Below are 22,626 nucleotides of genomic sequence, written 5' to 3' on the forward strand. Positions count from 1 at the left end.
AGAGATGAATTTGTGCAGAAGAGGTGCATAGGCAGCCTCGCAGCTGTTGGGTGTCGGGCAGTGCAGACAGTCCAGACGCTGAACCTTCAGCAGCTGAGTTAAAAAAACAAAACCAACTATTTTTTGTCCTTTCATTTCAATCTCATCTGTGAATTATATTTAACTGCTACCAACTTTACTGCATTTCCTGCCACAAGGCAGTGCGTGTTTGTTGATAGAAGTACAGTAAAATGGGTTGTGCTCTCAGCTACTCGCATTAATCAAACATAAAGATGTGTTTGTGCGTGTGCAATGCATGTGTGAGTGAGACAGATAGAGGGTAACGGAGGGCTTTTGTTGGACACATGCTAGTTCTGCACTACATGAGCTGTGACCTACTTTTTTACAGTCTCACACACACACACAGCCTTTGACAATGGGACAGGAAAGCAGAGGTTAGGCTTGCACTAAGCCCTATTCTTAATACATGCATTCCAATGGATAGAGCTCAGGGGCTGCTGAGCTTTCAGCCTGCCTGTTGGTACAAGCATCTCCTGCACAGTCTCATGCATGCCTAACAATACAGAGTAAATCCAACTACTTGTAGCATTTAGGCACATATGTGCATGTAAAGGGTCTAATGATAAGTAGAAAAAAAGAGCATTTTATAACTGATATATATTTGCAGCCAAAGTGAAAATTCTGAATAACAAAGTTTGCTTTCTAAAAATAAAACAAACCATTGGTAAGTATATAAGCTGCACTGCAACAAAACATGTTTGCCCTCATAGAAACACTTAACACAATTGTGATGTTTATTTCAATTTAGTCAGTAACGCATTAAAACATACCATATGATGATGCCATAGCACCAGTGGAGCTTTAATAGGCTTCAGGGGAAATAAAAAACTGCAAATCCCATGAAAATGACATCTTTTCCTATTTTTGTAGTTAGCGGTGAGCATGAAACCACATGGAGGTTCATGCTAGGGCTGCTCGATTATGGCAAAAATGATAATCACGATTATTTTCACTGAAATTGAGATCACGATTATTTGACGATATTTATTTAACCCTTTAAGACCTACTATAGAACCGAGTCCACCAGAGCTTATATTATTTTTTTTACATTCTGTAGTGCCATTTGTGGGAGCATTTCAAGTTGCTATACATCAATACAACTGTTATAGCCCATATTTTAATAATATGTATGCATTAAGTCCATAGTAATTACATAAATTGCAAAAAAGTGCAATAAACTACAAAAAAAATTGAAAATCGCTTTTGTTTTGTTTACATATATTTCTACTTGGAGAAATTTAAGAGGCTTATCCCTCAAAACTTTAAATACAAAAAAGTTGCAAAAAATAGTTTCCCACCACAGGAAATGTATTTTGAGTGTCTTCATAGTTTTATTTTGGAGATACAGCAATTTTTATATACTGCAGGAAAAACAAAAAACAATCCTATGATGCAAATTTGCAAAGAAAACAGCATGTGCATCATTTCACTGTGGGAAGTGTTACGAACAGCTGATAGGAACGGCGAAGCCTGTTTCTGGAATATTATGTTTTTGTTCCTGCAAGCGCTTTTTATGCAATTTTTGCAAAGCTTTATGTGGAAGGAAACCGTGACCGAGGACAAGCTGATGGCATCAGATGTAAGTACAACTCCTCCGGTTTCATATGCAAAACAAATTATTGTGCTAGCTTACACGGTTCAGGTTCTACAGGGATTTAAAAATAGTTACGCAAAACGGAGCGTGCTGCTCTGACCGGCTTTAAAGGGTTAACAATGACTTTAAAAAATAATATAAAATAGTGTGCAACACCACTGAAGTTTTTTTTTTTAAACTCTCTTTTCAACCAACGGCAGTCACTCTCCAAATAACTTCTGCTTAGCTTTCCGGGCTTCCCTCGGGTCCTCTTAATCAGCGGTCTCCAACCTTTTTTGCGCCACGGACGGTTTATGCCCGACAATATTTTCACGGACCGGCCTTTAAGGTGTCGCGGATAAATTAGGGAGGGGCTAATAATCGGCTCAGTCATTTTTAATGATCGTTGAAAGCCCAGATCGTAATCGTGATTAAAATTCGATTAATTGAGCAGCCCTAGTTCATGCTGACAACTTGATGCCGTATATGCCAATGTAGGAGGTGCTCTGAACAGCTGATCAGATCGATAAACTGTTTGGATTATGTTTTTGTTGTTCCATGCACTTTTTATGTGATTTTTGCAAACCCAAATTAGGAGGGCGATATGACCAAAAATATTTATCACGATATACATTTGAAAATTTGCGATAACGATATAACTGACGATATAATTGACACTAGACAAAATACTTTACAACTCCACAACTTTATTCGTGCAAAACAAATATTAAAAAAAAATCGAGGTGTTTTCACTTAAACGAGCAGCTGTTTTTATCTGCATTAAAGTTATATAAAAATTTAACAGCACAAATGCAAATTCCTTGCTGACAGTTTAACCAAAAGGCATTTCCATTGGAAATTGGAGGACATATCCTCAGCATAACCATGTATAATATCCACAAAACTTAAAAAGAGGTTATACACACACAATACCGTAATACTATGCTGAAGCACAGTACGTATCACTCCGCGAGGCTCCTGCCGATGATAGCCGCAACACTCCGACAATCCATCAAGCGGTGCGGCTTCGTAGCTTAGCAAAGTTCTACTAAAACATTTGACAGATTTTCGAGCGCCACCACATAAAATCGTTTCGAGGTCAGTAAACACAACCAGAACTCATACATAGGGCACACGGGATTATAAGGGGCACTGTCGATTTTCAGAAAAATCAAAGGATTGATTTTAAGTGTGCTGTATTTTCCAAACAACACGGTAATAACGACGGCCCGCTAGCATGCTCTACCAAAAATAGTGCTTTGTTGTGTATCTGATGGACAAAAGCTAAACCAGTTCCACACCACTGAAGTTGCAGCATTTTTACAAACCAAGTGTGGGTCATCCGTTTCATTCAACAATCCGCTTTCGCCCTTCTTATTCCCTGTCGCCGGCACGCTTTTTCCGCCATGTGCGTATGAAAACAAAGGCACTGCCCATGCGTGTTTTACCTATATTCTATCGTGATATTTCATTTTCCTATCATTGCCCGACATTAGACCAGTATTACCGTGAACGGTATGATATGGCCCAGCCCTACCCCCAAATGGAAGAAAACAGTGGTCTGGGACATGTTAAATCCGGTATATCCAAGTCCAATTCGTCTGGTTTTAGATGCCAAAAGAATTATTACTCTAGCTTATTTGGTTATACCTGGATTTCAAAATGGATGTTTGATAGTAAAGGGCATGTTGGGAATAACACGGAGAGACTGTCACACCGCACCAGAGCTGGAGTTATCCATTTTTTCATTTTTCTTTAATAGAAACTGGTTTTACACAAGATCATATCAAACAAGTTTACTTGCAAAATATCCAAATCTAATTCTTGGGGGGCTCTACAAATATATCACAATGAAATTAGTCAAGAACTTCAGGAGAACAAGCTATGAATATAGGGTCACCTAAACTAAAGAGAGGTCAATTCAGAGCTAACTCTTCAATCCATAGCAAACACCTGAAAACTTCTCCATGTGAATATCATTTGATTCCTGTGCTCTCCTCGTAAAGAATGTCTTTGCACACAACATGCATCCCAATCCCAAAAAGCCCTCAAAAGAAACAAACAGCCATAAAACATCTTTTTAAGAAGAAACTTCTCGCTAGTAGAGGTTCAGTGAAAGAGGCCTAAAAAGACCAAGTAAAAAATTATTTGTGTCAACATACCGATTCCATGGCTGTAGGAGAATGTCAGTGGGCTAAAATCCAAATAGAAAATACACCTGCTGCTGCAGAATCCACGAATTCTGAAAAAGGATAAAAAAAATAATATATATATATATATAATATATATAAAATTATTGAACAGAAAAACACAAACAGTCTCACATTTTTATCCAACACATTCAGATGGACGGAGAGGGTAAAATTTATCCTCAAAGGATCTCTTAGTTATTTAACTGAGAAAAGCAGTGAAGCATTTTGTCCCCACATTTGCTCCTCCAACTAAACACTAGATACTCCCATCTTTGTCTTATCAAAAACATGTTACCTCATGTACTTCAAAGTGATTTCAATATGTTACAAAGATAAACTTTTCCTTATCCTTAACCTTCCGCGCCTGGACATGTCATGTCCACGCAATTTGAATTTCCATGCACCAGTATCCTTTTTATGACTGTATGGTTTGCAAGTCTGGGAAAAAAAAATTCAACCTCTGAACAACAAGTGACTATATGAAATACGTCAGAGACAGGTCAACGAGTAATGGCATAAAGAGAAATCCTGAAGTCAGTGTACTGCTGTTGGCCCTGCCCCCAGTCCAACCACACAATGAGGACAAGGGTTTATCAGGATTTAGGCAGCGGGACATGGGAGGGTATTTAACAGGGGCCCAGTGTTGGGTTTGGCATTCCGGTGATTTTGGGACAAAACTCCAATCTGAACCCACACGTATTACATCATTTCATATGCTTTAATGCATTATAACAGGGCTAAAGGGAAAAATTCAATAGCATCTTGTTTTCAGTTTTAGCACAGGCAGGGTGGCAAGTGTGAATGCAAGACAGGATTAAGGTCAGACCTCCCTAGGAGGGCCTGAGTGGTAAGGAGGATGATGGTTAGATGTGCATTTGTGTTTGTACTGGAGTGGAACCTGTGGGGGCTTTCCCAGTGGGAAGTACAGGATTGATGGATTGTTACAATCCAGACAGGGAGTACAACACCACCCTCCCAGAGTTTGTAATACAGGATAAGGACAATCCATTTTATTGATCCCAAAAAAACAAAACAAAACAAAAAAAACAACCCGCCAACAAAAAACCAACTGACAAAGACCATAACGATGAAACCAAAGCCAACTTTGGTAGATAAGGTTAATCGGTCGAGTCACATTATAGTGCTTAACACACCATATTACTAAGAGTAAAAGTGTTTGAAATTTAACAACTGTTATCTGTACAATATAGTAAAACACTGCATTGTGTCACTCCAGAGACAATGAAAATATGTTCCCTTATTGTTAAAAAATAAATTAAAAAATAAAAATAATATCCCCATTCCTTTCCCCTTCAGCATGACAACTCAGACCAGCTATTTGTACTGTTTGACCAAGTCAGACAACGTGTTGCACAAACAACTTGTTTTGAGCGTGATTCAACCACTACTACCTTCTCCAGAGACCTTTGTAAGATTTGAGATTTTTTTGTCAGCTTTCTACAAAATGCTTCTGGACATGCATATTTTATTCTGCTTAGCCTGTATTGCAGAGTATGTCAAAGAGAGCAGTGTTTTATATTTTAATTATACTCTGTTAAACAGAAAAAAAAAGACAGCCGACCTGTCCCTTTGCACAAATTCTTTTAGAAGAAACTGCTAAGGAAATACGAGTGACATAAGAAGTTCAACTACGGTGCAGAACAGATGACAGATATCCATCTTCAGGGAGATAGTCAAACAGGTGCCAATGAAATAAGCAAGAAAGAAAAATGGATCATCATCTTTGTGCACAGCCTATGAAATCAGCTCACATGAAATCTGCGGTGAGAATCACAAAATATGTGTGCATTGCTCAGGGAACAAAAGCCAACTAACACCAAGGTGGAACGGTTGTTTACCTACTGGAACCGACAAACTTCTTACTGATGCTTTCGTCTTAGATAAAGAGCGTTGACTAAGCTACACCAGGAGAGCATGAGAGAGTGACGCATATGTGCTGCACACGCACAAAATCTACTGAACAGGCAAATTTAGACAAAACATTAACCCGACTGACATGAGTCCCATAAAAGCCTAACTTTTGACTGTAGAAGTCTCCAAACGCTGACACGTTTCTATGTTTTCTATACAACTGTGTAAGATTTGTTTCTATACTAATACAGGTCAACAGGTTGAAACACCTGCTTAAAGTGTGGCTCCACTTAACTCCTCTTCGTAAAAAGCCTCGCCTTCAAACTATGCAGAGCTGACTTCAAACATTTAACATGATCATGCATAATTAGAAGACATTTCTAGCTCTGCATCACCATGACAACAGGTCTGCATATTCACTTCTGCATCTTCACTGTCACCATTATCAAGCTGCTGAAATATCAGCAGTGTTTTTCAGATTGCTTCACCAACTTTATTGCAGCACTGCAGGTCACATGTCAGCGAGGAACAGAAGAATATGTGAGGCACGGTGCAATAAGCTACAACATGTGTGCACTTCTACAAGCCTTTCTAAATCCTGCTCCAAGGTGAGCGAGCTAGTGAGACCAGCCCTGGTTTTAATGGTGACCTTCAACAAGAATCAGAGCCCGTCTTTGATGCTGACAGACTATGACTGATGAAAGAGATAAATCTCTTCACTGGAGCTTGGAGAATAGAACTGCGCCTCAAACATTTGGTTGCAGCAAAATAAAGAAAGAAAAAAAGACAGAGGTATAGTTTAGAGAGCTTTACTTACCTAACCATCTCATCAGCTGTATCAACACTGCAAATGTCCTGCCGTTTAAACTTAAGACTAGACTCACTGTGTGCAGTGAGGACAGAGACCAACAGTTCCATGTGAATGACCACTAATGGCACCTGAAGTGCGTGTTCTCTTTGTGTAAAGAGAAAGGCCTTCTCTGGATGTTTTGGGATTATGGAGGACAGGCAAGATTTAACACAGGTTTCAGGGCACAGATATCTTTTTGCTTCACTTTCTGCAAACCTGAATCACTACTTGTTTTCCATCAGAAGTCTGGACCATAAAACACAAACTCAACAGTGCTCCCCAAGGCTATAACGCACCTCTTCAGTCAGCTCTGTGTCTGGCTGTCCTATCATAGAGCAGATCAGAGGCAGCTGAAAGTCAACCTGGAACAACAGCTCAGGCCCTTGTCTGATTTCATAAAGAGTGTCACAGGCCACATAGGCATCGTGCAAGGGCATTCAGACCAGAAATACTGCAGGACTTTACCGAGGTAAGAGACTGAAACAAAAAGTTGTGTTTTTCTTTGATATCACAGATGCTGTACTGCAAAAACTAGAAATAATGAACACATGGAATGGGGTGAACCAATGCTAGTGCATCTGACAAAAAAAACAGACATCTCAAGAGCTATGTATGGAGACTTAGATCATCAGAGACAAAGAAATAACCAAAAAGCAGTATGCAAATTAGGGCTGGGCCATATTATACCGTTCACGGTAATACCGGTATAATGTTAGGCAACGATAGGAAAATGAAATATCGCGATAGAATGGGAGTAAAACGCGCATGCGCAGTGCCTTTGTTTTCATACGCACATGGCCGATTGTTGAGTGAAACAGATGAACCAGAATTGGTTTGTAAAAATGGTGCAACTTCCGTGATGTGGAACTGGTTTGGTGTTTGTCCGTCAGATACACAACAAAGCACATTTTTTTGCAGAACATGCAAGCGGCCGTTGTCATTGTCATATTTGTCGGACTAAGATGCTCTTAAATCTGGGAGTAATCTGGGTCCTAAACTCCGTATGCTTCAGGTCAAACAACACTGCAGCATCACTTAGAGTTAAAAACTGTCTAAATTCTTTCATCTTTAATAAAACGATCAGAATTGCTGCTTTATCAGGTGTAACTATAAAGTTTAACTTCCAGGCATCCATGAAAACAAAAGTTATTACATTTAACGGAGTTAGAAGTTAGCAGGAAGCTAGCGGAAGTTAGCTCGCTAGTTTCGCTAGTTACCTAAGCATGATATTGCATGTTCTGACTGAGAGATTTCTGAAAAAAATCAAACGTACAGCTCTGCTATCACTTCCAACATAAATGAAGACAGGAAACTAAACAGCAGTGACGTTTGTAGGGTTACTGAAGTTGGGCTAGCTGGTATATAATGATGTGCTACGTGATCGCTAGCGACACAGCTATGTTAGCATAACATAAACAGTGAAGCTGGAGGACGAACACTAACACTTTTCCACTTATAAAAGTTAACGTGAAGGTTCTTCATGGTTAGAGACAAATGCAATCGCATGGCAGGATGCTGTAAACGGACCAAACTTCAGTCAGGAGAACAACTGAGATAATCCATCCACAATACAAGGTTAGTCATTAATATACTGCAACAACATGGGAATAGAGCAGCTGCCAGAGAATTCAACATTAATGAATCAATGGTACAGAAGTGGAGGAAGCAAGAAGAATGAGTTTAATAAAGTTTGATTTATCTGACTGCTTTGTTTCGCTTAATGTGCCTTATAATCCCGTGCACCTTATGGTCCGAAAAATGCGTACTGCACACTGCAGTTTAATGTTGCAAAGCACCTATTTTTAACTTCAGTGGATATTATATATGGTTATGCTCAGGATATGTCAGCCCATTTCTACTGGAAATGCCTTTTGGTTAAACTTTCAGCAAGGAATTTGCATTTGCACTGTTACATTTTTATAAAGCTTTAATGTACATAAAAACCAGCTTCTTGTTTAAGTGAAAATAAATGGAAGGTTGTCTTTTTGCGCTAGTAATGTTGTGGAGTTGTATTTTGTCTCGCATCAATTATATCGTCGGTTATATCGTTATCGCAAATTTTCAAATGTATATCGTGATAAATATTTTTGGCCATATCGCCCTGCTCTAATGCAAATAGTATTGCACCTCAAATGCACAGAAGCAGCTCAAATTCAGGCATCGAGATCTGGATTTTAAAAAAAAAACCCAAAAAAACCAATGAATTTCTCAACTTTATATTAACAACATATCGTTAAAATGTTCTAATGTGAACAATTTGGGAACATATCATTTATGGAAGTGGTATAGACTGGGGGTGCACATAAGTGGTCCACAGGTGCGCATTTGCTGTCAAAATAAAAGACGCGCACCAAATAAGAAGTTGCAACGCGCGTTTGCATACATATAAAAGGCACTGTTTTTGTCCGCTAAAGTGGGATTTTCACGGCATATTCTGCACCACATCTCTGTGTGTTCATCATTGGTTTGAAGCCAGCTCACCTCCTGCAACCATACATGCTTCTTTTGCAGAATGGACTCCTTCTGACATTTCTTTGGAGGTGGAGGAACACCAAAGTAATTGCTTAAAGGAGCTTGCTTCTTTGACATCTTTAAGAGTTCTAAACAAATGTCTGTCCTCTAGGGCTGCCACAAACGATTATTTTGATAGTCGACTAGTCACCGATTATTTATGCGATTAGTCGACTAATCAGATCATCATCCACTGGACGTAAAACTACAGCTTATTGCACCAGCAGCATCTGCTCTTATATAACTATCGTTAGCTTACAGCTTTAAGCTTTTAAGGTGCTAACTAAAAATAAAGACAAGATGATAGTTTATTCAATTTTAATGAAATTTGCAGATTGTTTCGGTAAAGTTTAATAAACTCCTTGCTATCTAAAATATAACAGGACACCGGAGTATATTCTCCAGCATCTCACACTTCTGATAATCAGCTGTCTGCTTGACGTTTATTCAGCTGTGTAAAAACTATAACTTTAATCTCAGCCAAACCGATTTACTCAGGAACAAATAAAATACAAAAAAAAAAAAAAAAGCCAAACAACAACATTTTTAATTTATCTAAGTGACTCATATATATTTAACCTGAGTCGCGAAAGACGGCGGTGAGTTTGAAAACAATTTGCCGGGAGTCCGGTGTTCTCACGGCGCTAGTGACCTAGCCCCCGGCTAGCTATCGAGCTAGTGGGTAACAGACGTCTCCAAAAACGTCGGAGCGCTTTTGAAAATATGTGGTGTCCTGATAAACTGAGCCGATATTTGAGGTTTACACAGCTACATTCTCGCCTGAAAATATGTTAAACGTTTATTTTGTGACCCAGAAAGAATAATAAGAGTAATATTAAAACTAACTAGCTACCGCCATTGTTGGAAACTAAGCTGGGCCGCGCTATGAATTCTGGGACACAGCTGCTTCTTCTTCTTCGGGGTTTAACGGCAGCTGGCATCCTTGTACATGCTGTGCTGCCATCTTCTGTTTCAGTCCGTTATTACACTCTTAAATCCTGCTATTATTCCTGCGTCTTTTGCGATCTTACAAAGCTTCAAACGACACGTCGACTATTAAATCAGTCGTCGACGATTTTGATAGTCGACGTAATCGTGACTAGTCGACAAATCGTGGCAGCCCTACTGTCCTCCTCCAGAAAATCTTATGTACGCAAATATACGTTGCAACTTCTTATCTGGTGCGCGTCTTTAATTTTGACAGCGAATGCGCACCTGCTGACCACTTATGTGCATCCCTGGGTATAGAGACCTGCACATCAAAACAACTCCAGCACAATGGCCAACAAACAACAGGTCAGTTCGTCCATCTGTCATTTCATGTCTCAAAAAAAGAGAACTCTACGAACAATTTTTGGATATATGCGATCAATATTTCAATCACTAAAAACAGCAAGGTCCTTCCAGAGTAGAGCAGGGCGATATGACCAAAAATATTTATCACGATATGCATTTGAAAATTTGCGATAATGATATAACTGACGATATAATTGACACTAGACAAAATACTTTACAACTCCACAACTTTATTAGTGTAAAGCCCCCCACCATCAATGTATTTTCACTTAAACGAGCAGCTGTTTTTATCTGCATTAAAGTTATATAAAAATTTAACAGCACAAATGCAAATTCCTTGCTGACAGTTTAACCAAAAGGCATTTCCAGTGGAAACTGGCCGACATATCCTCAGCATAACCATGTATAATATCCACAAAACTTAAAAAAAGGTTATACACACACACACACACACAATACGGTAATATTATCACTCCCCCAGGCTCCTGCCTACGATAGCCGTAATGCTCCGACAATCCATCAAGCGGTGCGGCTTTGTAGCTTAGCAAAGTCGTACTAAAACATTTGACAGATTTTCGAGCGCCGTGTACCACATAAAATCGTTTCGAGGTCAGTAAACACAACCAGAACTCATACATAGGGCACACGGGATTATAAGGGGCACTGTCGATTTTCAGAAAAATCAAAGGATTGATTTTAAGTGTGCTGTATTTTCCAAAAAACACGGTAATAACGACGGCCCGCTAGCATGCGCTACCAAAAATAGTGCTTTGTTGTGTATCTGACGGACAAACGCTAAACCAGTTCCACACCACTGAAGTTGCAGCATTTTTACAAACCAATTCTGGTTCATCCATTTCATTCACCGATCCGCTTTCGCCCTTCTCATTCTCCGTCGCCGGCACGCTTTTTCCACCATGTGCATATGAAAACAAAGGCACTGCACATGTGCGTTTTACCCATATTCTATCGCGATATTTCATTTTCTTATCGTTGCCCAACATTATACCGGTATTACCATGAACGGCCTCTGGAATATGGCCCAGCACTATTCCAGAGGGCCACTTATTTACATACGTCTTGTGGGTAATCACTCCACTTACACTAGAACCGTTATGGCTAAGCCAACATTAGGTAGGTACTTTACATAGATTCATGTGAGGTTATTTTCAGGATCACTGCAGAGAGAATAGCAGAGCAGTAGAGACAAATGGTAAATGGTCTGTATATAAGCAGTAATATTAGACTAACTACCCTATGTTGTAAATCTAATTAAACCTTATTTTCAGTTGTCCCCAAAATATTCTTGCAGCTTTAGATGATCCACCATTCACGAAGAAGGAGGGTTCATAAGGGTGGGTTAGCTTTTAGCTGCAATACTGCAGGGAGCTGTGATCAAACTAAATGGCAAGTCATTAGTACATTTAACTGAAAGTACTAAGTACTATGATTAAGCATCATGTATATAAATATTTTTTAAATCAAAGCCACAATTTATGGAAGCCCGTTTCCGCCACTAAAAAAAAAAAAAAAAGCTAGTATCCATAACTCAAAATTTCGAGTTAGCTCTGTCAATCAAAAATATACGTGAATGAGGTCGCTTTCTTGTTACCCGGAAGCATATGGCGCAGGACCGCGCACTCAAAAACGGATCCCAACAAATTAAAGTATGTTTGCTGATAGTAACACCATGTGATTCAGCTAATAACACATCATTTGTGAAGCCAGGCTGAAAACACTCAGCAATCTGTGCATTCACGACTGGATGTAATACCGGTAGCTTAGCTGTAGCATTTGTAGCTGAGGGCTTCAGCTTCCGGGTAACATGGAAATGACGTCATTCACGTAGATTACTGATTGGCAGCGCTAACTCGAAATTTCGAGTTGCTTTTCTCAAAATTTTGAGTTAATATGTCGAAATTTCGAGATAATAACTCGAAATTTCGAGATAATAACTTGAAATTTCGAGATAATAACTTGAAATTTCGAGAAAATAACTTGAAATTTCGAGAAAATAACTCGAAATTTCAAGAAAATAACTCAAAATTTTGAGTTATGGATCCTTTTTTTTTTTTTTTTTTAGTGGCGGAAACGGGCTTCCATAACAATTAGATGAGCCTCTTCACTTAGTAACCTAATATAGTTTTACCTGTTCAACAGACATCTGCTCACGTACATCCACAAATTCCACACTGTACAAAGTTCAGGAAAAGGGTAAAAAAAACCCCAACAAACTCTGTCACCCTCTCACCCACTGTGTCTGCTGTTTCGTCTGTGGCACATAGGGCTGCCACGATTAGTCGACTAGTCACGATTACGTCGACTATCAAAATCGTCGACGACTAATTTAATAGTCGACGCGTCGTTTGAAGCTTTGTAAGATCCCAAAAGACGCAGGAATTAGTAGGATTTAAGAGTGTAATAACGGACTGAAACAGAAGATGGCAGCACTGCATGTACAAGGATGCCAGCTGCCGTTAAACCCCGAAGAAGAAGAAGCTCTGTCCCAGAATTCATAGCGCGGCCCAGCCCAGTTTCCAACAATGGCGGCAGCTAGTTAGTTTTAATGTTACTCTTATTATTCTTTCTGGGTCACAAAATAAACGTTTAACATATTTTCAGGCGAGAATGTAGCTGTGTAAACCTCAAATATCTGCTCAGTTTATCAAGACACCACATATTTTCAAAAGCGCTCCGACGTTTTCGGAGACATCTGTTACCCACTAGCTCGATAGCGAGCCGGGGGCGAGGCTCACTAGCGCCGTGAGAACACCGGACTCCCGGCAGATCGTTTTCAAACCCACTGCCGTCTTTCGCTACTCAGGTTAAATATATATAAGTCACTTAGATAACTTAAAATGTTATTGTTTGGCTTTTTTTAGTATTTTATTTGTTCCTGAGTAAATCGGTTTGGCTGAGATTAAAGTTATAGTTCTTACACAGCTGAATAAACGTCAAGCAGACAGCTGATTATCAGAAGTGTGAGATGCTGGAAAATTTACTCCGGTGTCCCGTTATATTTTAGATAGCAAGGAGTTGATTAAACTTCACCGAAACAATCTGCAGATTTCATTAAAATTTAATAAACTATCATCTTGTCTTTATTTTTAGTTAGCACAGACCTTAAACACTTAAAGCTGTAAGCTAATGATAGTTATATAAGAGCAGATGCTGCTGGTGCAATAAGCTGTAGTTTTACGTCCAATGGATGATGATCTGATTAGTCGACTAATCGCAAAAATAATCGGTGACTAGTCGACTATCAAAATAATCGTTTGTGGCAGCCCTAGTGGCACACAATTACTGTTTCACGGGTGGATAAAGCCACAGTAATTGAATGTTACATTAAATTGCAACCCACCCTACCCTGATTCCCAGTCACAGCCACCAATCCTTAATGACTTTTCTGGTGGAAACCCTGGAATAACTATCTGCAACCACCATTTTGCCGAAACACACCTGATAAAAAAAAAAAAACAATTAAAAAAAAAATTGGCTTGTACTGAAATAAAGTCTTGCTTTGCCCTTGAGGTGGGGGTCCCCATATGGACGTAACATCACATGTAAACCATTAATAGCATCTGAAGGGTGCCTGGTGTTGATGATAAACCCGTGGTTATATCGAGTTTGAGATAAACAATATGAAGCAACAGCAGCTCAGCAGAACAGCCTGGGTTCAGCCTGCAGTATGTCAAAGGATCAGGTATCAGGCCTTATTGTAATATTTTAACTAATTAGATTCAGTCATCTGCTCCTCTATGCGCAAACACTGGAGGGGAAACCTGATACTGGAGGGTGTGGGTAGACAGCTGTGGGGAGGGAGGATGGGCCAAGGGGAGGAGAGAGAAAAAGAGATGCACACCGCACATCTCCTCTTCAAAAACATCTACATTATTGATAAAGGCTGGTTTCTGCAGGGAGGGACCAGAGCACAGCGATCCTACACATCTCCAGCACGAGCCACCAATGCATACACCATCATTTGAAGCTTTATTTAAAAAATAAATGAATAAATAAAAAAATATAAACACCACATACACTCATGCTTCAGCATGGAAGAACGGAGGAAAAATAAACAGAATAAGTGGGTGAATAAGGAAGCAGGGAGTTGGGACAAACTGCTTCTTTAGAAAACATAAGAAGGAGAGTCTGTTGGAGGGCTGTGAAGGGTGGATACCAGCTGAACAACAAACCAGCTATATAAAAGCCTGATTTCAAAAGAAAGAAGAGGAGTGAGGGGAGGGGGAGAAGGGCTGCAATGAGAAGGCAGCAGCAGCAGCAGCACTCGTGACACAGTTAGCGACAGCGCTTGTTTGTTCGGCACAGCCATGCCGCGGCAAGCTCAGCTCACACGCTCGCACGCTCAGCTCCCTTCACTACGGCTCCACTGCTGTTGTCAAGGTAACAAGCTCTCTGGACTGAGGGAAAAAAATCCTCACATTCAAAATACATCTTTTCAAATGCTGGACTCGAGATGTGTTGCATGTGTTCTCAATATACAGCTAGGGCATATACAGGGTGGTCTTCAGAAAAAGAATGCTTCTCGTTTTACTGTAAAAACCGATCATTTCCAGTGAGCCTTTTATCTAATATAGACAGAATTAAAATGAAGGACCGCAATGAAAGCACTATAGCTGTGAAATTCATATTTCAGAGGTGCTTTTTAAAAATTAAAATAGAATCCAAGGTCTCATCACGAGAGCAAAGATTACGGCAGAGGACAATCTTATCTCACTAGGTGAAACATCCACGGGATTTCAACTGGTTAATCATCACAGGGATCCATATAAACAAAGGAGAAAAATAAAAGAGCATGCAACTTGTGCTCATATGTTACAAGTGTGGGTGTGAGAAAAGTAGACTGAGCAAGATTTGTCCAATCTAAAGCTAAAAATAGCCACTTTTTGCAGTCAGAATGAATACTAAACATTACTAGAGTTCAGTAGTTAAAGACATGAAAATGAGGAGCAAGGAAAGTCTTATGTTCCTAATAATTTCTTAATATACAGCTGCCAAAATCATAACAACATTGCAAACAGGTGCTGTAGGGAGTCATGGTCACATACATCCATTTCACACAGTGACGGATTTCAAATACGTTAAATCCAAAACACGTTTTCTTCTAAGAACCCTTGCTATATTTTGCAATATAAACCTGCACATCGGTGTCAACATGGTGTAGGCTGGAGTGGGTGGATTTGCTGGCCTGCCACTGTCCTATTTTACAGCAGAGGCACTGGTTGATGCTCCAGAAAAAACTGCCAAAAACAGCAGTGCCTTTCAGACCCATTCTCTCCATCAGTACATTCCAACTACGCTACACTTGTTTCTTCTCTTCCTTTCTTCATATCATGTGATTGATATGGAATGCCATTTAAAAGGCGGTTTTCATAGGACCAACTTCCTTAAGCTTAAAATTTCAGACACACACACACACACACACACACACACACACACACACACAGGATCCTTCTATTGCAAACACATACAATAAGATCACATTACACATCACACTAAATCTATAGTCTGTAATATGAAAACCAGCATTTTACTATTTGTTCATCTGAAATATTTTTGTTCCATTTATTAGAAATGGCTTTTCCTCACTTAAAGCTATAGGCTAGTTTAACACAAATATTTCCTGCTCGCCTTTTTCAAAAAACGCACAAAGCCGAAAATTGCACTGCAATGTCTGATGGACTACACACACTGCTGTCTGCAAACATACTAAACTAAAAGAGCTAAGATATGGGACTGCAAAATGAAAAATGTATTTATTGTGCCGCTCGTTTTAACAATAGGATTGTAGAGTAGGAAAAGGCCAGCCATGGTGTTCACTGATGCAGTTTACACAAAAAAAAAAAAAAAAAAAAAAAAAAAAAAAAAATGTTTAAACCGAGAAAGCTTGCTCAGCCATTAAGCCTCGCACACAACCTGAGCATTTCCACAGTTCTGCCATTTGTCATTTTCTGTTGCCATGGTTTCAGTGAAAGACAGAGCTCTATGAATATTGGAAATGGAGGAGTAGCAGCACATGGTACATAAACACCCGCACATGCTCTAACACCACAGAACGAGTCAACTGTGCTGGTTCTAAAAGCCTGCAGCCATCCGCTCACCCACACATTTCTTAGCCAGTAAAAAAGCAGGCATTTAATAAATATCTCCAGCTGACACACATTGTCTCAACACATACACTAAATCAAATATCCAGCTACAAAGCCAGCTTGCCAGTTCTACACACGGTTATTAAATGGATTTCTTTAAACGCACAGTCTGTTCTCCATAAAACAGCATGCCTCTCTAGAAGATGCAGATAACATGATAAGAACAATTATTGGACAGTACAGAACTGCAGCATTGATTGCAGCATTGATGTGTGATAGAATTATTATTATTATCCACATAGCTGACATGAGCCATTGTCAAATGCACTAAAACCTACACATTAACTGACAACAGAGTAGGGCTGGGCGATATGACCCAAAATTCATATCTCGATATTTTTTAGCTGGGTGGCGATTTAAGATATATATCTCGATATTTTTTTAAAGCCATAAGTTAAGAACAAAAAGAGTTCTTAGTCACCCTGTGTCCCAGATGTCACACAGGCATTTTTATTTACATACAGCATAGATTTACATGAAGAAATTACTCAAAAATAAATTATCAGCATTTATTAAATAATCATGCTCCATAAATAAAAGAAAACAATGTTGTTTTTGTGCATAACAAAAAGCTCATAATTGTGCAGTCAAAATGTAAACTAACAGATGCTGAGCATAATAACAAAGACAGATTTCACAGCTGCTCTGTTCCCAACTTCTACTGCGTGACTGACACCCTTGAGTTTGAAATCCGCTTCGTAACCATGTCTCTTAACAGGTGCCATTTATGGTCCTTATACACACACAATACGGTAATATTACGTCGAAGCACAGTACGTATCACTCTGCGAGGCTCCAGACTACGGTAGCCGTAATGCTCCGACAATCAATGAAGCGCTGCAGGTCCGTAGCTTACCAAAGTCGTAAAACATTTTTTTGACAGATTGCTGAGCGCCGTGTACCACCTAAGATCGGTTCGCGGTCAGTAAGCACAACCAGAATTCATGCATAAGGCGCGCTGTCAACTTTTGAGAAAATGAAAGGATTTTAGGCCGTGCAGCCCCTGTGGGCTGCATGTCGTTAGCGTGGTTAGCTCGTTAGCGCGGTTAGCTCGCTAACACGTTGACGCCATCCAGCCCCACAACTCGCTAACGGAGATTTGCCGTGTCCATCTGGTCGCTGCCTGCAGGTGAAGCTATGGGGGAGGGGGAGTTGTATTCAGTGAAGGAGACGCGAGGCCGAGTAACGTTGCGTAGAGACAAAAGTGGACGAAAGAGAGGCAAACTTGTGGCTCCACAAGTATAATTATAACGTAACATAGACTATATCGATATAAAGGATATTGTCATATCTTATATCTCGTATGAAAATATATTGATATTTTTAAAAAACTCGATATATCGCCCAGCCCTACAACAGAGCATGTAAAAATGCCAATGTCCATAGAGGTTTTATATCGGGATATGAGATTTTGGTCATATCGCACAGCCCTAGATGGCCGCATCCTATGTGAAAGTGCCTTAAGATAACATCAGGCTTGACTTAAACGCAAAAGCCTGTAGCAAATAAAGACATCCAAAAAATACGCAAGAACTAAATTTGTATTTATTAGAAAAATAATACATCAGAACACAGTCAAAAGTCAAAACAACTCTACAAGTCATAGTCATCAAGTACTTACACAGACACACAAACAAAATTGTGGAGCTAAAATACTGCAATAGTGAGATTAAGGGGTGTATCAAAAAGAATCATCCCATTTAGAAGTGCTTTAATTCTGCAGCCTTTCATCAGATATATGTGCTAGTAGAAAGAAGGGATTTCTGAGTTTGACAGTATGTAGCATAACAGCATTGGCTACATAGACTCCAAACATGCTTGAAAATGTAGTAAAAGAGTCTGAATATCGTATGGACATACCGAGTACATACAAAGGGCCACAGCATATGTGAATGCTGTAAGTTTTGTAAGTTAAACTTTATAATTAGACATGTATTTTAAAATGTACAGCAATTCTCTACATCTTTTACTTAACAAACAAAACATACACATTATATTAAAACTATACTATTAATAAAAGCTTCCCAATTAGTACTAAAAGCATCTGCCTATTAAAATATCTGACTGAAGAGACTAAGAGAAGCCAAGGCATCATCGCTGGAGCTTTTTATTCATGACCCCTTTGACGTTCCCACAGTTTGCAGTTAACTAAAAAACTTTTGCAAACATAGAAATAAAAGTTGGTGAAGCAGGAACGAAATATCTCTAATCTGCTGCCTCTTTGCTGTTAGCTTCCTCTATGCTTCATTAGCCCTCCCATGAGCTGCATCTGACATGTGACGAAGTAAACAAGGAACGACATAGAACTTGAGTCAACAGACTGGCCCACATTACTGGCAATACCCAGTCAGATTTTTGAATCAGGATTAGACCAACCAACATGCATTTCAATGAATGCCTAGTAACCCAGGTTATTGTAAGTTAGAAGATGAACACTCATCATGGAGCATTTTCAGTATTAGATATAGGGCTGAACGATTATGGAAAATAATCTAATTGCGATTTTTTGCCCCAATATTGCGATTGCGATGCGATATGCGATTATTTTTTAAGGTATTTGTCTTCTGTATTATTAAACAAAGACAAGCAATACATCATATAGTATGGCCAATACTATATTACATTAATTTTAAACTGTTCTTTCCTGGAAGACAGACCTCTGTTATGATGACATGAGGTGATGCATGAATTGATGACTGACATTTTTATTTAACTTCTTCAATCACAACAGTATATTTGAACATACACAATAGTTTATTTTTAGCTTACAAACATCTGAGCATAAAGTGCTGACAAGGAACCCTGGTGTAAACATTAAAATGAAAGTCAGTACAATGTGCAGATTGCAGAAATATACATAAAAAAAATCAGTGGCTTTACCACACTCAGTTTTTCGACATCTGTGAACTACTAGACAGTCATTCAATTAAAAAATAATATTAAATAAATAAAACTAATAAATAAAAAATACACACATCTTACTGATCTCTGCAGTCAGTAACATTACACATAAAGTGCAAACATAATAGCAATTGTATAAACACACACACACAAACATGCCTTTAAAGTTTAAAGGCGTGAAATTGGACGGTCTAGCCTTCTGATTAGCGTCACCGCTGTCTCGGTGGAGTTTAATAAACTCGGCCGTCTGCTTCTTGCTATCTAAAATATAACCAGACACTGGTGTAAATTCTCGACTGTCTCATACTTCTGTTTAATAAGTTTTCTGTTTGACGTTTAGTCAGCTGTGTGAAAACCAAGGAGGAACCCACCCGGGGGATTAATAAAGTTTTATTTTATCTAATCTAATAACTTTAATCTCAGCCAAACCGATTTACTCACGAACAAACAAAACACTGAAAAAAGCCCAACAATAACATTTTTAGGTTGTCTAAGTGACTTATATATTACGTTTAACCCGAGCAGCGAAACTCCGCGGTGATCTGAAAATGATGTGCCGGGAGTTGTGCCGTTCTCGGCCGCATCAGTAACCCTCGAGCTCCCGGCTAGCTGTCGAGCTGGTGGGTAGCAGACGCCTCTGAAAACGTCGAAGCACTTTTGCAAATATGGGATATCTTGATAAACCGAGCAGATATTTGATGTTTACACAACTACTTTCTCGCCTGAAAATATGTTAAAAGTTTATTTTGTGACCCAGAAAGATTAGTATGAGTAATTTTAAAACTTAGTAGCGGCCGCCATTGCTGGAAACTGGAGTTTGGCTGGGCCGCGCTATGAATTCTGGGATATGGTAGTAATTTGGACAGCCTTCGGCGCGTCGCTGTGACGTAATCGGTCTACAAATGCGGCCTCAGGAGGATGCAGCCCATGAATTGTATAATATAATCGCAGTATAATCGCAGCCTTTGCGGTTAGAAAATTGCACTTGATCATGTCGCGATATTATCGCAAATGCGATATATCGTTCAGCCCTAATTAGATATCAGATTAGGTCTGATAGGAAGCATCTCCTGTTGTGTGCTACATGTGAGTGAAACAAGAATCATGAGTGAAAACAGGTATGAAGACACGTCCTAGTTTATATACTGGTAAGAGTAACCGCACAAAACCACACAATTCACAAGAAGCCATTTCAGACTTTCAACATGTTCTGATGAGTTTACTGGCAGCATCCCTATGCAGCCACACACAAACACTGTGTTTCTCTTAGATTTCCCATTTTGTTCCCATTAGGAAGCTGTCTAAGCACCAACACACAGTGTGTATGTGTTAAAGCAGGGAAACTACTGGAAAGCGTGGAAGAAACAGCTACATTAGTCTCTGGCTATATATGCTTCTGTTAAGCAAATACTACCCTCTAAAGATCTGTCACTGAAGCTAAAAATGCTATGACAACACGCAGTATCCCGATAAAGGATATAGATCATGAACACATACACCCCACGAGCATTGTGTATTTTTTTTCCTTCTCTTACTCCTAAGACGCAAGAAGACAAATTGCACAATAGGTTGCTGCAGAGCACTTTAATCTCATGGATGAAAACCAAGCTACTAACTCTCTCCACTCTTTCTGTGGAGGTATGACTGCCATGCACTCACTAGAGCAGAAAAACACAGCAGTTTGGATAGTGGCCATTTAATACTCAAAAAAAATACTATTAATACATCACCAAGAGAACAGCAACGGCAGTATTACAACACAGCATTTTATTTATCAAGGTGCACTTGTACGCGAGTGAAAATTGTTCCCCTCACTTCACACAAATCTTTCTACCTAAAGCTCCCTATATGAAGCAAAGGTAATTGATTTTAAGAAAACAAGACACATACTCATCCTGTAGAAATATAAAAGTCAAGAAATGCAGAAACCTTTAACTGCTCTTGGGCAACTCTTTATACTTACATTCTGATTATATTATGCTCAGTAAAAATGAAACAGTCAGCTTTACCCTAAGTTTTATATAGTGCCTATGCTTCGACATCGAAATCCACCAGCCTTTTGACTTGCATTCCTGTAAATTAATCCTGTTGGTGTGTGCTTATAATTTACTATCGACTGTTGTCATGGTAGGAAACAAGGCAAACAGTTAGGTTCAACGCCCTTAGCCTCCTGCACACAGTGCTTCCTGAGGAACCAAGGCTACTGCATAGAGGTGGAGATGGGGGAGGAGACTGTCAGAGAGAGGGTAGATGAGCATGTGAGGATGCAGTGTGCAAGCATATTTCTGGGCTCTGAAATGCGAAGGAAATGGTGGCTGAGGCAAAGTGGAAGCTGGAGAGAGGGGAGAGAACAGAGGGCTGGGATGTGGAAAGCAAGAGGACATGAGTGGAGTCGAGCCAAATGTGTGAGAGAGCAGCATAACAGCGCACAGCGGGGCTGAGTTCAGCAGACAATATCATCTATCCAGGAATCACAGAGGGCAATATGATGAAATTAAACAGATATGTTGCACGTGAGTATGACAAGCATGCATTTGTGGCAAATGGCTACATGAAGAGCATATCCATACAAGTACAAATCAACAATCGAATTGAGGAAAATTACGTTACGCTGGCATGGCAAAGGAGGCAAGCAAGACATTAAACCTTTATTTATTCTGAAGGACCAAAACCCCAGAGAAGCGACCATAAAAAAGAAAAAAAAAAGAAAACACTCACTAGCTTTAAAATGAATTTACTATGCTTTTCATTATTTTCTGTCATTATTTACATGCAATTAAATTGCCATTGTCAAATAGTAAGGTGTGTGTATGTACAAGTTATAAATAATAAATCTCATGGTTTAGACTAATCTAAACCCTTACTTTCAGAGTTTCTCTTTCTACTCTTTGATTTAATACCAGTAAGACAGGATATCCCTAATGACAAAAGCACACAGCTCTCTCTAAGCACAGCAGCTCCATCCATTCACTGTTCAAACCTTTTGTTTGCAAGGTGCAACCAATCAGAAGATAGACAGCTTAAAGGAAGCTAATATGTTTTGTTTCAGACAAAGGATGAACAGAGGACCTCTACCTTTAAGCATGATTTTGAACAACGAAGTATGCAAAGCTAGATTCCAAAAATAAAAATATGCCGCAGGATATTGATATTGATAAGTTTATTTTTTATATCCTTCTGCAAACACTCTTTTAACATATATAA

At 39.3% G+C, this 22,626-nt stretch overlaps 1 protein-coding gene across 2 annotated transcripts in view; it reads right to left on the minus strand.

Annotated features, from left to right (window-relative positions):
- ankrd11 (ankyrin repeat domain 11) overlaps positions 1–22,626 on the minus strand; it is a 121,470-nt gene that overhangs the window by 84,207 nt on the left and 14,637 nt on the right. For both annotated transcript variants that reach the window (XM_085402747.1, XM_085402746.1), the window contains exon 2: positions 3,796–3,875. The gene's annotated coding sequence lies outside the window, so the exon portion shown is untranslated. The remainder of the gene's footprint in view (positions 1–3,795; positions 3,876–22,626) is intronic.

This window comes from Rhamphochromis longiceps, linkage group LG1 (assembly GCF_057381845.1).
Source record: "Rhamphochromis longiceps isolate RC_006_pf linkage group LG1, R_longiceps_female_GT1.1, whole genome shotgun sequence".
NCBI classification, from domain to species: Eukaryota; Metazoa; Chordata; class Actinopteri; order Cichliformes; family Cichlidae; genus Rhamphochromis; species Rhamphochromis longiceps.